The 15,736-nt window shown below is 39.8% G+C and overlaps 1 protein-coding gene across 3 annotated transcripts in view; it reads left to right on the top strand.

The window, feature by feature from the left end:
• Positions 1–885: 885 nt before the first annotated feature.
• The window catches only part of SNTG1 (syntrophin gamma 1), a 341,564-nt gene continuing 326,713 nt past the window's right edge, over positions 886–15,736 (top strand). For 2 of the 3 annotated variants that reach the window (XM_017833693.1, XM_017833674.1), the window contains exon 1: positions 886–1,032. The gene's annotated coding sequence lies outside the window, so the exon portion shown is untranslated. The remainder of the gene's footprint in view (positions 1,033–15,736) is intronic. The other variant, XM_017833684.1, reaches the window with a different exon arrangement.

Here is a 15,736-nt window from a genome sequence, read left to right as displayed (position 1 = left end):
AAATTTCTTCCCAATATGGGGGTCGATGTACGTTCCCTCTGGCGAGCGACCAGCCTATACCCAGTCACACGGCTCGGAGAAAAGGCAGCCGGGGCAGCCGAGCAAAAGCGGAGGCTCGCTGAGGTGGGAGGGGGGTGGATAACTTTCCCACCGTGGCATGGGGAGAGGACAGCCTCAGCCCCCCAGGACCGAGGAGAGCTCCACGGGCTCCGGGCACTCCCGCGACCAAGGGGAACACCGCCGCCCCCCGGCGGGCCGGCAGCTCCAGGGCCGAGCCCGGGAGCTCGCTGCCCCTGCCCGCCGGGGGCCGCCGGCCGCCACGGCGGGACGGGCTGCTCTCACCGGTGGTCTCAGCTCACCCTCTCGGGGCCGGTCGGAAACGGGGCCCGCCTCACCGCCCGCTCGCCCCTCTCCGGCGCGGGGGCCCGCCCGGGGGAGGGCTGCGCGTCACCGGATCTGGTGGCGCCGGCAGCGGGGCGGCGTTACGGAGCGCCCCGGGAGCGGAGGGGGCGGGCGGGGGTCCCGGGCGGGGCCGCATCGCCGCGCCTGGCTGCGGCCGCGCTGGCGGCGGCGCCGCCTCGCCTCCCCTCGCCTCCCCTCGCCTGGCCGCGCCTCGCCTGGCCGCTCGCCGCCGCGGAGGGGCGGCGCTGCCTCCCCGCACTCCCCCGCCCGGCGCCCCCGCTTCGTCTCCGGGAAGGGTGCGGGGACCCCCACGCTCCCCCCTCGGCACGGCGGCGGAGTTCGAGCCCGCGGCGGCTGCTGGGGCTGGGGTGCGATGCCGTGTTAGCCGGCGGCCCGCCCCGAGGTAGCGCCGGCGGGAAGGATCGCGAGTTGCCGGGGCTGTGGCTGGCACCATGGGCACCGGGCGGGGGGGCGAGGCGGCCGGGCTCCCTGCGCTCCTCGGCTGAGCCCGGGGATGTGCCGGCGCCCGGTGGAATTATTTTGGAACTAGCGCGGAGCGGTGGGAGGAGGGCGAGCGGCACAGCGTTTCACCAGCTGCGAGGAGGTCGTCCGGCTGTGCTGTATAGGCAAGTAAGCGCTCCTTTTCTGTTGCCTTTTCGCTGCCTTCTCTTCGTCTCGAGCGATTTTTTTTTGCAGCCGCTGGTCGCACGCTCCTGGTTTGGAGGCAGGATGGTCGGCGGCGCCAGCGGCAGTTCTCAGGGGCTAAGGTGCGGGAGGCTGGTGGCCGGGATTGCAGGGGAGCCCCCTCCAACTCCGCCGGAGTCCGCCGCGGGCATCCCGCCGATGCGGTGCTCCGGCGCACAGCCGGGCAGGAAGCTCCATGTCCCAGCGCTTCCCGCTTCTGCAACTCTAAGAGATGATGCCTTCTTACAGGCGTTAATATAAAATGCCTTCTCCTTTGTGCTGAGCTGTAACTAAATTGCTTTCTATCTAAATTGCTTAATTGCTTTCTATCAGTGCTTCTTGTGGGAAGGAGGCAGAATGCATGTCAGCCTTTCATACTCACTTATGAATTCAGACAGTGAACCCCGAGTTTTGATTTGTTTGCCTATAACTTTTTTGTGCCCTGCCTAGGGATTTCCATTGAGATGCTCTTGCTGTGAGGTTATGGTTTGTCCAGCCTTGTTTGTTTGCCTACTTTTAGCCTGTGGATATTTATTGCTATACTTGACATAGCCACGAAAAAAAAGTTGACTGTAATTTATTTCAATGTATGGAGGACAGGTTGCAGGCAGGGGACTAATTCTGCTCTCAGAGGAACTCCACTTCAAAGGAGGAGGCCCATGGGGCTGTAATCTCCAGCTAAAACTCAGAGAGCTCAGAGCAGACCTGTCACACTGTAAAGAATGAGTTCTGTTCACTTTTCAGCAGTGATAACATATAAGCTAAGCTGCCTGCCTTCCCATATCTATGAAACACCTGTCTCTGAAATGCAGGGAATAGATATGTGAATTCTGGGCAGGTTTGGGAGAAGGCAGAACTTTAGACAGTGTTTAATTAAGTTTGCTCATATTGATTTCCTCCATGTCATCTCTATGAGCCTGAAAACTGCAATCTATTACAGTGACCTTGATGCATGTTGGGTTCTAACATGAAAGCAGCACAGAATAAAAGCATTTACACAGATTTATAGCTAAGGTCTGATGTTTCACTAGGAGCTCAGTTCCACTGAGTATGATAGTTTCAGCAGGGCATGGTATATGTGTAGGAAGTAACTTGCTAATGGTGATGAAAGTATAAGTTGCAGTGTTGGAAACATGTCCTGCAGAAAATGCCAGTGTGCATGAAACGTCTATTGAGTTTTGGATATTTCATTTTCTAATCAGTGAGATCTGAAGTGAAAGGAGTGTGTGGGTGTGTGTGGCAGTCTTAAGGCTTCCCAGGTTAATGCACTTTGATTTGTCAGCAGCAAGAGACCTTTTTATGCACTGAAATACACTTTTTTAAATAAATACAATATTGACATGATATGATAAAAAATGTTGGAATGTCCATACGGTGAACATGTAACTAACTCAAGTTTATAGCTGAATGATAAAGTAAACATTTCCTGTAATGGTTGATGGAGATTATTGAGGGTAAATTGGCTGAGGGGAATGTCATTTGTTTCAGTGCAGTTTACGGATAGTGTTCCTGTGGTTCATATTTCTGACTCTCTGAAGATGCTGTGAAACACAAATAGAATAACTGTTGCTAGACAGTGGGATGCAAACCTATCTGTTACTTAAAACACTCAGCTTATTCTGTCTGGTATCAAAAAATATAGTTTGTAGCGAAATCTGCCTATGGTTTTATTGTAGTAATTCCTTCGTCTGTTGCAGAGTGGCAGACTTTCACTAGGCATGTGCAAGGGAGATCATGAAACACTGAAGCATGCAGTGATGTGGAATTCATTTGGGCTCTGTATTACATTAGAGGTTTCCACAATTAACATAAGTAAATGCTTATGCCTGATTATATAAATAAAAGGAGTTTAAAAATTGTATTAGCTTTGTCACTTCTGATTCATGTGGCAGAGCCCTCTTCCTCGTTTTCTTTTTAGTCCTTCAAACTAATCTAATGCTGTTCTCACTCTGCCTGGAGAGGAAGAAAACATAATTTAATGATGTATCATTTGGCTTTTGCAGTATCTTGTCCTATAGCTATGAGATAATCTAGTGAAGGTCCCCATCACTGAATTAAAGAACATGGTGCTCTAGACTTTCACTTACAGTCAGGTTTTCACTCTTACGTGGCTGAAGAACCGAGTTTTAGCAAGGTCTGATAGAAAAAAAATGAATGCTTCTTTTTCTGTTAAAAACTTGAAAAGAAAGAGGAAGGTAAGACTTGAGGTCTTTAAAGATATAGTTTAGAACACTCACTTCTAGGTTTTTAATCAGAACCCTTTATCTTCACATGTTTTCTTTATCTTTTACTTGATACTTGTCAGAAAACCTTCCTGCATAGTTATATTTTATTTTACAATGTGTGTAGTTCTTAATTTTATAAATTCAGGAGTGGCTGTCATAGGGTTTGCTGTAAGGCTATTTTAGTATCCTCTTTAATGTTCTGTATCCCACTTAGCTTGTATCTTTTGAATCTGAGATTTCCAAAGTACAGTATATTCAACTTTATAGTATGCATTTTTGGTTTAATACTATGGAAATCTCTATAATTAGAGAAGATGTTGACTTGATTTAGAATTGTCAGAGCAAGCTCAGAAATTGTGTTTAATTCCTAATTTTTTTTTGTGTTTACTCAGACATGTTTTTTGGCTTTTTGGGCGTAGCGTTCATGAACTGACTGAAATACTTGTAAGTAAAATTAAACACACCAACAGTTAAGCAGGATTTTTCTAGTCAGCCCAACCCAGTTGAGTGTGTCATTCCTATTTATTCATTTTAGATTGAATATTGAGACAAACAAGAGCTGTAATCTGCTCTCAGTTCTTCCCTCTGAAGTGCTCAGATAATGCTTGTATTTTAGCACTGGTCCTTGTGCCTGAGCTCTTACCAGTAGTCATTGCCAGGTCTGCTTGCATGAATTGTTAAAAAGATAAGGAGTTGTAGTGAATGATAAGAAACATCAAATGGATTTAATGTGTCATGTTTCTTGGCCCTTCTCATGGTTGTGCTTTCAGTTTAGGTTTCCCGGGGAGAGGATTGAATGTAGTTGGGTTTAATCCCAATGAGAGTCTGCTACATCAACTGGTACCTTTGGCAGTATGCTGTGACACTGGCTCAGCATAATTACACAGACGAACTTCTGTATTTTCCCTGAGTTTGCTTACCATCACTGGAAGAGTCACAAAACCTTACTGTCGTTGTGGCCTACCTATATTTTCTGCATTCCTGTTGCAGATTTTCTGAGAAAGCATGCATTAAAAAACAAAACCAAAACAGATCATGCCTCAAGATCCAACTATAATCAACATCAGGGAATGCAGTGGAGACACAACTAGTGAAATTCACACATATATTTAATTATCCGAGGGAGAAATTATTATCCATCTTGAGAGATTGATTTAGTAGGTGATGTGTCTACTCCTTATGAAGAAGAGGAGCTACGTGATATGCAAACAAGGCTTTTTTCCACTGCACACTTAAGATGTGGCTGTCATTGCCATTTGAAACTATGAGATTTATCTTCAATAATAAACTTGAATTGGTCAAAAGAGGTGAAATGGTCTGTTGTGTGATGAGTCTGGTTTTGCAGTAGCCAAGGGCTGCGTTGTTTCCTGGGGACTTGCTCTCTTCAATTTATTAAAGTAATGAATAGAGGGAAACTAATCAAGAAGAGTGTTTGGGATAAGATTAATTTTATTAATTCTCCAGTTTACTTTGGGTAATGTTGGACAAAACCATGGAAGTTCTTCACTGTGATACTAATGCGAGTGTAGCAGTAGTTTTGACTTACATATGTATAAATGTTCTAAAAGATGGGATTGGGGTTTTGCATGTGAGGCCAAAACATGGATAAATGATACTGCTGGACACAGTCTGCTGTGCCACTCAGGTACTTCAGAGATAAGGCAAGGATGATTAATGGAAGTCTCTGCTGTACATTCCACTGTGAAATGCAGGAGGTCCCCCATGCCAAAAGCCAAGTGCAGCTGAACAGAGTCTTGCCCTGAGGATGGAAGTGGATGTTCCAGATGTGGAGTAAGACCTGGAGCAGAGCAGAAGTCCCACACTGGTGCTCACAGGGTACTTTTCAGCAGCCACTGAAACTCCTGTGTGAGATGTGGTTGAGGTAAAGGCACTGATGTTTTGCTGCTTTAGTACTGGCATGGATATTGAGTCTGTGAAAAAACTCATAACTTCAGAGATGCCATGAGTGCAGTTGATTGTTGGCTCAGTTGATTATTCTGCAGGTCACTATCCTCTGGAGCTCATCTCAAGAGTGTTGAATTCTCTGTTTTTGCCTATGAAGTATTTGTCACTTGCTGTTAGATTTCAGTGTTTCTTCCTTGGTCAGGTGAGATTTTGGTTCAAAGATATGCTTTTAAAGCTTATGACATCAAGCACTTCTGAAATGTTCATTGCTTGGAGCTTCTGAGATAACATTATCAGAGGAGGAGAAGTTTATTCATCATATTCTTCTGAAGTCTGGCTTTATTTTACCTTTTGTTCATTCTCAATGTGTTTTTTTTCAAATAGTAGACAGAGCATTGGGTTTTGTGTTGAAGACGTTAGAAATGACTCCTTAAGTAAATTTTATATTGCCTTTGATCAAATTATTCAAATAGAATTAGATTTAAGTGTGAGCAAATGCTGTTAGAATAAAACAAAACACATGCCTTTTCCCCCTCCACTTGTATTAAATTTATTTTAAAATATACAGCTAAGAATATATATATGTATTCTATAAATATATATGTAAAGAAGCAAGAATGGGAGCACTGTTTCTGACATTCATTTTTCTTCCCCTTTCTGTCAAAAATTAAAGAGAATTTCATCTCATGAGTGATAGTTATCATACCCTCTGATTCTTTCTAGGTGTTCTTTCTGGCCATTTTTATTGAATTTAGTTTAAAAATGGCTCTGAATTAAACAAGTATAATACTAAGATCTTGGAAATCTTTTAAAATCTTTTCAAATACATAATATAGCTGTTAATATTTGCCTTACTATAAAGCACTGATTCTTAATTACAGAATTGTTTCTGAGATGCTTTGCTGTTTCTAAATATATCTTCATTCAAAATTATGTAAGGTAGCTTTTTCTAGTTTCTCTGTATGGCAAGATGTTTTGATTGACTCTTTTAAGAGTTATGAATAATGAACTGTATGTTTCAGCTTCAGCAACACAAATGGACATTGATTTTCTTTGGCTTGCTTTTGACCCCTAAAGAAGTAAAGCCATTTGAATTTTGCTTGTAAAGGAACTCTTTGCTCTCTCTCCTTCATTTTATATATATTATAAACAACTTTTCGGAACTAATCTATGCTAATCAGATTTTTTTCAAGTGAAAACCGAGGAGAAAATCATCAGCTCTACAGTTGTCTTGCAGTTCTAGGTTTCATCACACACAGCTGTCTGCCTGTATCCATTACCAGTTGGTATCGCAGCTGTATGTTGCTGAATGCAGCAGAATTCACAAACAGTTCTTCTCACAACTGTTTTAATTGGTTATTAAATGGCAAACATTTATGTGGCAGTATAAGGGTTTGGTCCATGCAGAGTAGTTGTTGTGTAACAAAACACACACTGATGCATGGGTAGAGTTCCTAATTGAAGACAGATCTTGAGTAAAAATCAGCGTCAGACCTGTGTCTCTGTGGATTTTAACATTTGGAGTGCCTTCATTTTCATTCTGTGAGTTATGTGTTTTACTTTTTTTATGAAACAACTGTGTGAATATGGAATGCAGCGGTAAAATGTAAAATATAAAATATAAAAGGTATAAGTGGTAAAATGCAAAAGTAGTCTTTTGAAAATCAGCCAGAGGAATGGATATAAAAGCAAACTGGTGTTACAAGAGTCAGAGGGGTTAACGTGTTATGAACAGGGCATGATTGGGCCTTGCCGGGGGTGAAGTTAGTGGCAGGGCTCCCTGTCTCCAAACTAAGCAACTCCATTAATGGAAGTGCAAAAATAGCTACTCTGTTGCTTTTTCAGCTGAAGCAACTTCTCTGTCAAATACAGAGACATTCATGAAGAAATTTTATTGAGGGAAGACATTTCCAGGCAAAGTGTATAGAAATCATGATAGCATCTGATGGTCATCACTTCTTGCCATATTTTAGCTCACTGGGTTAAGGAAGGACCTTCCTGGATAATTGAATGCACAAGTAGATAATTTCTTTCTACACCATGTCATTAGTCTTTCAGATAGTTAATTCTTAAGCAACTGTAGTAATAGTTCATCATATGCTTCTTTTCACCACTTATTGTCTTATGTAGCTGTGAGGTTGCTTGGGCTGTTTTCTTGGGATGTCAATTAAAATTGCTTAAGTTTCAGTTTATTAATCTGTTTTATGCATCAGCTTTCCTTTTCACTACATTAAATAACCTATTTAACCTCCAAAGACAGGGCTGATCTTACTGATCAGGAATTATATTCTATTTGTTGTATTATTCTCCGTGTTCTCAATGCTATATACGTTTGTGAAGTTTTCTTGTTAGTTTAGAAAAACCCTAAACCTTCTGTTTTTTGGTAGATGGACTAGAAAGTATTCATTGTATGCTCTGATTAATGGACAAATTCTGTTGTTAACAGTGATTTGATATTGCCATTTGTCACTATGCTCCTATACATGTACAACTTACTGCCTTTTTTAACCTCTTCATGATGTTACAATACTTCTTTCTGAAATGAAAATCTCAAGGTTAATCTCAAGCATTAATTATTCTCCTCATGTAATACATCTTGCATCCAATTGATCGCTTTCTCAAGTGTGAGATTCTGTAGTTTTTTGTGCTGTTTCTGTGTGTCTATATACAACTCTTTATTGAGACTAATATATAATTAATTATATAGTCTGTATTTATGGGATTGAGTTAATGATTTTTTCTCTTTGAAATGAGACTTGATTTTTGCTTTTACAGTTAACTCTATAGTAGTTGTCTAACTACAGGAAAGACATTTTTTCTGGGGAAAAAAATTTGGGAAATGAAAAGTAAAGTATTTTTGGAATAAGTTTCCTTTTGGAAAATTACAAAAGCATTATCCAGCATCTTCTTTTACTCTCAAGAGCATAAAATGACATAACACTTTTTTTGCTAGCTACTGCATGGTAGTACCAACTACTATGTGTATACAGCCATATGCCTTCTATACAGTTCTTTGACGGCTGCAGAACTCTGAGCCTGAGATCACCAGGAGCTGGGGTCATAAACATCTAGACAGACTGTATGAAAGAAGGCAGTAAAATATAGTGGGCTTGCTTTTTCATTCTTTATGCTGTGATAGAGAGAGGATATCTATGACCCTTGAAAAGAAGAAAAGGTGAATAGCTGCATTTCTAGACAAAGCGGAGAGAGAACTGTAAGAAGGACAGAAGCAAGATGTTTGATGAGAGAGCTGCTGTCCATGTTCTTGAGGGGAAAGTGGTGTTTCCAAGACTGCAATTGTTCAGTAATCTTCAGAACTGCAACTTTGAAATACAGATCTGCTGCTCATATTCTGCCAGAAACATGTTCCGTTTCCATATGAGAAATGTCTGGGTAAGGCTGTACCTGTGTCATCGTTCTCCAAAAGTCACATGAATTCCCAATATTTAAAGCAGGAACTCATGTGCAAGAATTCAGGTGCATCCTTAGATGGACCACTCCCTTCTGCAGGTCCATTTGTGGACGTAGTTGAGATGCTTTGGTTCTTTGGCCTTTCTGAGATTGGTCTCTAAGTGCATAAAAAGCAACATGAAAATTAGTGAAGTCCTCATGTTGTCTCATGTTAGGACAGACAAAAAAGTGGTATCATCAGGACTTCTCTTTCTTTTTGCCCTCCAATACATGTACATACATGTATCTCTGTCTCAAGATTAATTCTGTGATAAATTTGGCTTCCTACGCATACCTGTTTTTATAATAGACTTTATATTGTTCAAAAGTCTCTGACAACTAAGTGGAGTTAAGACCCTCATTTCACAGTTCTAATTTCCATAGGAAAATTGTCTATAACAAACAGCTGAAACCAGCTTTAGAGGCAATTGTAAAAGTGTAAAATTAAGATTGTGAGCTTTCTAAATACCAATTCTGCTTCAGAGAAAGTGGATGAGAAGGAGGCTGCTTTTGTGGATCAAGTGTCAATATTGCCTGTTACAAAGCAATACAGAAGTTTAACTTATATTCCTCATTTTATGGCATCAGATTTGTCTTTTTTGGATGGCAAGAAGTATCTTAGATCTTCCTACATAGAAGATCTCTCTCTGCAGGCATTTAAAGTGCTGGAAAAACCTCTGCACAAAAGCTCACAAAAATGATGAAGTACTTTGAAGTTTTGCAATTACAGCTAAATGTCACTTTCTGCAGGTTTGTGGCATGTAAATAGCTGGAGATGCTACTGCAGGGAAAGCTAGTCCTTTATCTTTAAAAAATACACATCTGTAGTAGTAATGTGCATTTATGAGTGTATAGACTGTTCTATGTGTTCAAAACCTGTGGTCAATACCTCTCTGTCTGTTTGTCAAAGCTTTTTGTTAGCTTAAAAAGATCTGATTACATAAATACCATCTTTTATTTGAAAGATTTTCTTAACGTCGTCCATCTGAAATACACACTTGTATTTAGAAATTATGATAAACAACCTGAAAGCACTCTTTTAAGTACTACAGTGTAATGCTAGTCATTGAAATTATGGTCTCTTATATAACCCAATTATTTTCACAGTACTGGGGCTCATTTTGGATGAAGATTAGAAGCAGTGTTTGACTTTTTTTGTTTTTGACTATGCCGACGAATTCAGCATAGTGAGTGCACATACAAGATGCTCTAGATTGGGAATAATTGTATGTACCAATAACATCTATCTGTGCAGCCTTCAATTTAGGATGAGGGTTCCTTTAGAGTCTGTGAATCAAATCTTCGGAATGACATTTAAAACACTAAAATAATGGGAAATAAAAATCTGTGAAGTAATTTATAAAAATAACGTGGTATTTTGCATGCAGCAGGTATCTAAAGTGAAGGATGCTGCTGCTCATAATTAGAAGGCTTTTCAGTCCTGTAGCTGCTGGAAAGGAGACACTGTGTGTTGTTCTCTGTATAGAGAAACGGTTCTTGGGATAATCCTCATGGCAGTTGTACTGCTGATTTCCGTAGCAGCCTGTATGCAGTTGCTTGGAACAAGAGTGCAGGTGTTTTGTAATAGCATGGCAGGCGTGATGTGTGACTGACTCAGCTCCTTCCTCAGTCATGGAGAGGATGTTCTTCTACCTCACTATCAGTTTTCATCAGGCTAGGAAGCTTTTGATTTACTGAAATACTCAAGGCAGCTCCTGAAGTGTGAAATTACTTATATGATTGTCCCTTCTGTCTGAGTAGCTACCTGGTATCTGGGGCCTTGCTGGAGTGCTCCTATTAAAAGCTTGGACATAATATTTCTGCTACAAGTCAGTGACCATGCTGCAGGTTGTTGCTTGTGGCAAAACTGACTGTTGGGCTGGGTGTTTTGTCCCAAAAATCTTGGGCATTTCTTCTCATTTCTTCTCACGGCCATTACTGACATGATGTCTCTTCCTGTCTCCCATTTTGCATGTTCTGGCTCATCATGCCAGTAGCTCCTATGTTTGCAATCAGTCAGCACCAGGAAGGCTATGAACTAGGTTCTTTCTGGCCATCTTCTTGTATTGTAGCTTACGGGAGAGTATGTGTTTAGTCATGGTTATTTATAAGATTCATAGTTCTGAGACTTACTTCCTAGAAGTCTGTGAGATCTTCATCATAATAATCCTATAATGTCATGATACAATGATATAAAAGTATATGATTCAAAGAAGAAGTGGTAAGTGGAGAGCATTTCTTTGTTGTTCATATGTACAGCAGTGACATAGATGGCACTTTTTGAGGTAAAGGTGTCATCACGATAAAAGTGACTTGGGTTACAAAGACTGTTATCAACTCAACTGTAAAACTTCAGGCATAACAGTTGTTTCTGTTTCTGGTTACTGATACATATATACAGAGAATATATTTCTCTTAAATTTCCATGAGGCTTGATTTTTGCTTTTCATCCAGTTTTTCCCTGAAGGGATAACAAAATTGGTAATTTGAGAGCAGCTCACTTTGACATTTTTGAGGATCATCCCTCATTAGAGCTTCACACTTATGATTTCCCCCCACAGTATTTCTGCTTTATCCTTTACAGGCTTATGACTTAAGTGTGCTTCATACATATATGTGTGTATACGTGTGTTTGTAATAGATAAATGTCTACATATGTGTGTCAAATATGATATGCTAAGTGCTTGTCAGCCTGGATAGCCCTAGAATTTTTGAAATTTGTAATAAAATCATCTTTGATCATGAGAACAACCACATTACATGGGTGGATGTTCTTGTGGCTTCTATTACATCTACGTAAAGTACACAGTGGCCAGTACTTGTACAGGGATTGACCCTCTTTCAGTTAATCTTTCTCAGTCTGAGTACCCTTCCCAAATCTATTCAGAATTACAGGTGAGGATCATCTACCTGGCCCATTAAATCTTCTCTTTACATGCCTCTGCTGCTTCCTCCTTCCTCACATCAAGCTGAAGCTCTCTTTTGTTTTCAAGCGTTTTATTCAGTAAAGCCTAGTATTAGGTGCTGTATTTAGCAGCTTACTGAGGCTTTTGTTCTTTCCTCCGGCCCACCACTGTCTGAATTGCCTGAAATTTCCATAATACATGTTTTTCTGTCCCATACAAAAGTAAAAATGCTCTACTTGAAAATCTGCCTTTATAACATTCAGTTGTCATCTTCTACTAGGATGCTTGCAGATGGTTTCCATCTGGAACTGATAAATGAGAGGGTTTTCTCAGTGGTTCATTTTGAATAGTTTCGTATGAATAGCTTTATATAATTCAGAGAGATCTTAATGCCTAATTTTTTTGAGTAACTGAAATTTTGCCTCTTTTTCCCATTTGCGTGCTGTTAACCAATAATAGAATCTACTGTTGTGTTTGAAGGTATCCTGGCACAGGGCATGAAAACAGTATTTCTTGTTTCAGTAACTACACTTGACTATTTAATTTTAGGCTAATTTCTTAAGTGAAATTGCAGGTGCTTGATGTGAATGTTTTTAGATAACTGCCTTTAGGCAGTACATAGCAGACAAGGGCAGAATACATGGAAATTTACTTTCAGCTTGATGAAATGTCCATGTTTTGTTTATGGAGGAGTCTTCATCATTGGACAGCAGTTGTAGCAGTGATAGGTTAGGTTCCTTGGACTTAGACCAGTTTTCATTTGTTCAGCAACAGAAAATTTGAAGTGTCAAGAGTTTAGTTTCAAAGTACAGGAAAAGGACTTCAGAACAAACAGCTTGATCAAAAGAAATGACACATATCAGTTTGAAGGTACAGTGAATTAGAAAATGCAGTGAAGAGAAGTCTTACTCTTGAACCCCAATTGTGAAGATGGAAAGTGCAGGGAGAGCCAAAAAAAGATGTGAATCCTGTTGTGCACTGGTTCTTGCCTGAGTCACTATCATGCTTGTGAAATGTTGGTGTTGGCAACAAGCAGTCCGATGAGTGGGCAGTGCTGGATGGCTGAAAAGCTGACCTGCCTCCTCCCTTGGAAAACAGACCTCGGTCATTTCTTATACTACATACTCTCTTCCTCAGAGTTTGCAGTCCAAAAATAACATAGCATAGCAAACGAGCATACTGCTGGAAGAAAGGAGTGATCAACCTGTCTTGACTAAAGAGAGGTGAGTGGGTGTGGTTTGTAGGCTGCTCAGAAGCTGTGTAATAACTGATAATTAAACTGGTCTGTTATGAATTTTTTCAAATTGTCTTATCTATAATGTAGTGGAATTTTACCCCAAACTTTTCTCTGTGTAATATTTTTTGTTTCTGAAATTTAAGAAAATTTCAAAACTGTTAATTTAAAGCTACTTATTTCAGCTTGTCGATGTCAAGTGTACAGCGTAGAGGGTCTCAACCGTGAACTGGAGCTCTGAATTGGATTTACTCTGTGATCACCACATAGACCTGAGCAAGTCACACAAACTTCTTTTGGTTCATTTGTCTCATTTGGCTTAAATTCATACTTTGTGGTCACATGGATGAGTACCTTGAGATTTCATTAATGAATGTTTGCATAAAGGTTTATTTCCAGTAGTTAGAAACAGAGGAGGCATATAGTGTGCTAGCTATTGATTTACATGCATTTTTGGTTTCTCAGAATATTTTGCATGATCTCATAGAAAATTTCTGTGTACCTGGTCGCTGCTTTCTCTGATCTATTAGGTTTTGGAAGAACATTACACAAACTGGGAAAAGAATTTGATTTGTTTTAGGAACACTGAAAATGGATTTACCTACATCTATTTTTGACATCAATTAAATTTGTTATGAAGTCATATTTGCTCATTTTCCAGTCTCTGTCTTAACTGATACATTGTAAGGAAGAACATTTGACAGTCTTAGAATTCACACAGTGTAATAAGCACTTGAAAGAATCTCTCTGCAAGCATTCTGTCTGTGAATAGAGCCACAACTGCTACATAAATGTATTATTTTTCTACTGTAGCACTGTAAAAGGAAAAAGGGGGATATTATTAGAGAGCTATAAATTCCTAAAATAAATTGCATTTTGTTTGTATTTAAAAAACCCAGCTGAACATATGGGAAGTAACCCATGCTGCTTGAATTCTGACTTAAGAAAAATTCCTTTTCCTACACTAGTATTTAATTTCAAAACTACCATAATTCCATGGTCAAATTTGGATATGGATTTGATATGATGTCACATTTTTCCTGTTAAGAGAAAGAATTAAAATAAAACTGAAATATAGAAGCAATTTAAATGAGAGAGGGAAGATACCCTAGTATAAAGGGAATGATACCAGATTACAGAAATGGAATGGTTGTTAATGAAAATCAGATGCTTTGATAAGAAGCCAGAAGTGGACTAGAATGACTTTACCATCATGAAAAAAATACTCATGTTATGGCAAGGCCTCTAATGTATGAGGCTTGTGCATGTAGAATCAATAAAAATGACTGTGTAAACAGCATAGTAGTGTCTCAGAGAGTTATCCCTTTAAAAAAGAGAGAGAACTGCCCATCGTAGTCCCGTCTGTCCCACAGCACCTTTTCAGTGACTCATTCTGTAAGATGAATAAGCAAGCAGGTGTATTAATTGGTGATATGAGACATTAAACCACTTACAATTTATATTTTGCTATCCTTGCATACAATAGATGTCCATTAGAAAAGACTTCTAGTGCCATTGCCTTTCTCTTCCACATCTGCCTTGCTATCTTAAAGGCAACAACTGTAGTTGATATGCAGACTGCCTCACCATTAGGGCCGTGCTTTGCTTAATAAGAAGTTATTGTTGCATAGCATTGGGGATTGTGAAATATTTTCTCTTTTAAACTGAAAATCCACTGTGGTATTGCATGTATTGCATTTATGTAAATAGCTCTGTGGGCCTACTACTGTAGGACCTCAATCCCTCCACAGCAGTTGGTAATTCTGCAAGCAGTATTTTCATTTGTCTTTGGTTTACTTTGAGGTGGTAGATTATCTATCAAGAATAAAAGCTCACATCCCTGGCGGATGTGTTAGTTGCCAGTTGGATTAATAATGGAGACTGTTATCCAGCTATGTGCTTGCATAAAACTTTTAGAAAATTTTATTGTCATTACTGCTCCCTGTATGACCCATTTTGCTGCAACTGAGTATGAGCAAGAGACTACAGACTCCTAAAGGCTTTCAGAGATGTCAGACATGCAAGTATTTCTCATCCATTCACCCTCGTGTGGGCATATACATGCAACACGATAACACAAACTTAATTTTATTAAGCAGTCAAAATAAAAAAATAATGATCACTATGCCAACATGTTCTTTGGTTTTCTGTTACTCTCTGGATGTTTTACCTACTGTGTTGTAATTCATGGAGTACAATTTTGTGTTTATAAAAAGTGTATTGTGAGTCCTAGTTAAAGCTTATTGTGGCCAAATTGGTAATTATGATACAACTGGGAAAGGCAGTTCATTAACAGAGATGGGGATATGAGACATAGGCTTCCATTAATTTGTCTGAGTACTTTTTAAATTATGACTGGGGGACTGTGAAATTTACTTTAGTGTTCAAAAAATGGGCTAAGAGAAACTGTGATCAGTGGCAGTAGACATTTTGCAAAGAAACTAGATGGATGGATGGATGAAAGGCTTCTACCACATAATTTTGGGCTCTGCAGTTCATCATTATTCAGTCATAAAGATTAAAGCAATTTAGAGCTTAGAAGCTATGAACCAAGAGCTGCCCAACAAAATGTCCAAAAACACAGGGGAGCCCTGGAAACTGATTCAAATGCACAGGGATAAACTTCTAGAACCCCTATTTGCATTTAAATATTTATTACCATTTTAACTTTTTATTTTCCTCTGACATATGTCTCTCTCCCACACCAGATTTCAAGTCTTTGAAGGAATAGTAAACATTTCTCTCATTAAAGGAAGTCATTTTGTGCTCTTTCTTTCCTGTGGCAGTGACAGAGGATTGTACAGTGTAGTATTTTTACTTATTGATTAGAATTGAAATTTTTTTCCACTATTGAATTTTTACTGTTTTTTTTCTTTTGTTTGTGGTTTTTTGTTTGTTTGTGTTGTGATACCTAACACTCCAAGGAACTT

The sequence above is a fragment of the Lepidothrix coronata genome, unplaced genomic scaffold (assembly GCF_001604755.1).
Source record: "Lepidothrix coronata isolate B3197 unplaced genomic scaffold, Lepidothrix_coronata-1.0 Scaffold6, whole genome shotgun sequence".
Classification (NCBI taxonomy): domain Eukaryota; kingdom Metazoa; phylum Chordata; class Aves; order Passeriformes; family Pipridae; genus Lepidothrix; species Lepidothrix coronata.
Note: the sequence above shows the minus strand (reverse complement) of the source record. Positions and strands in the feature narration are given on the sequence as shown.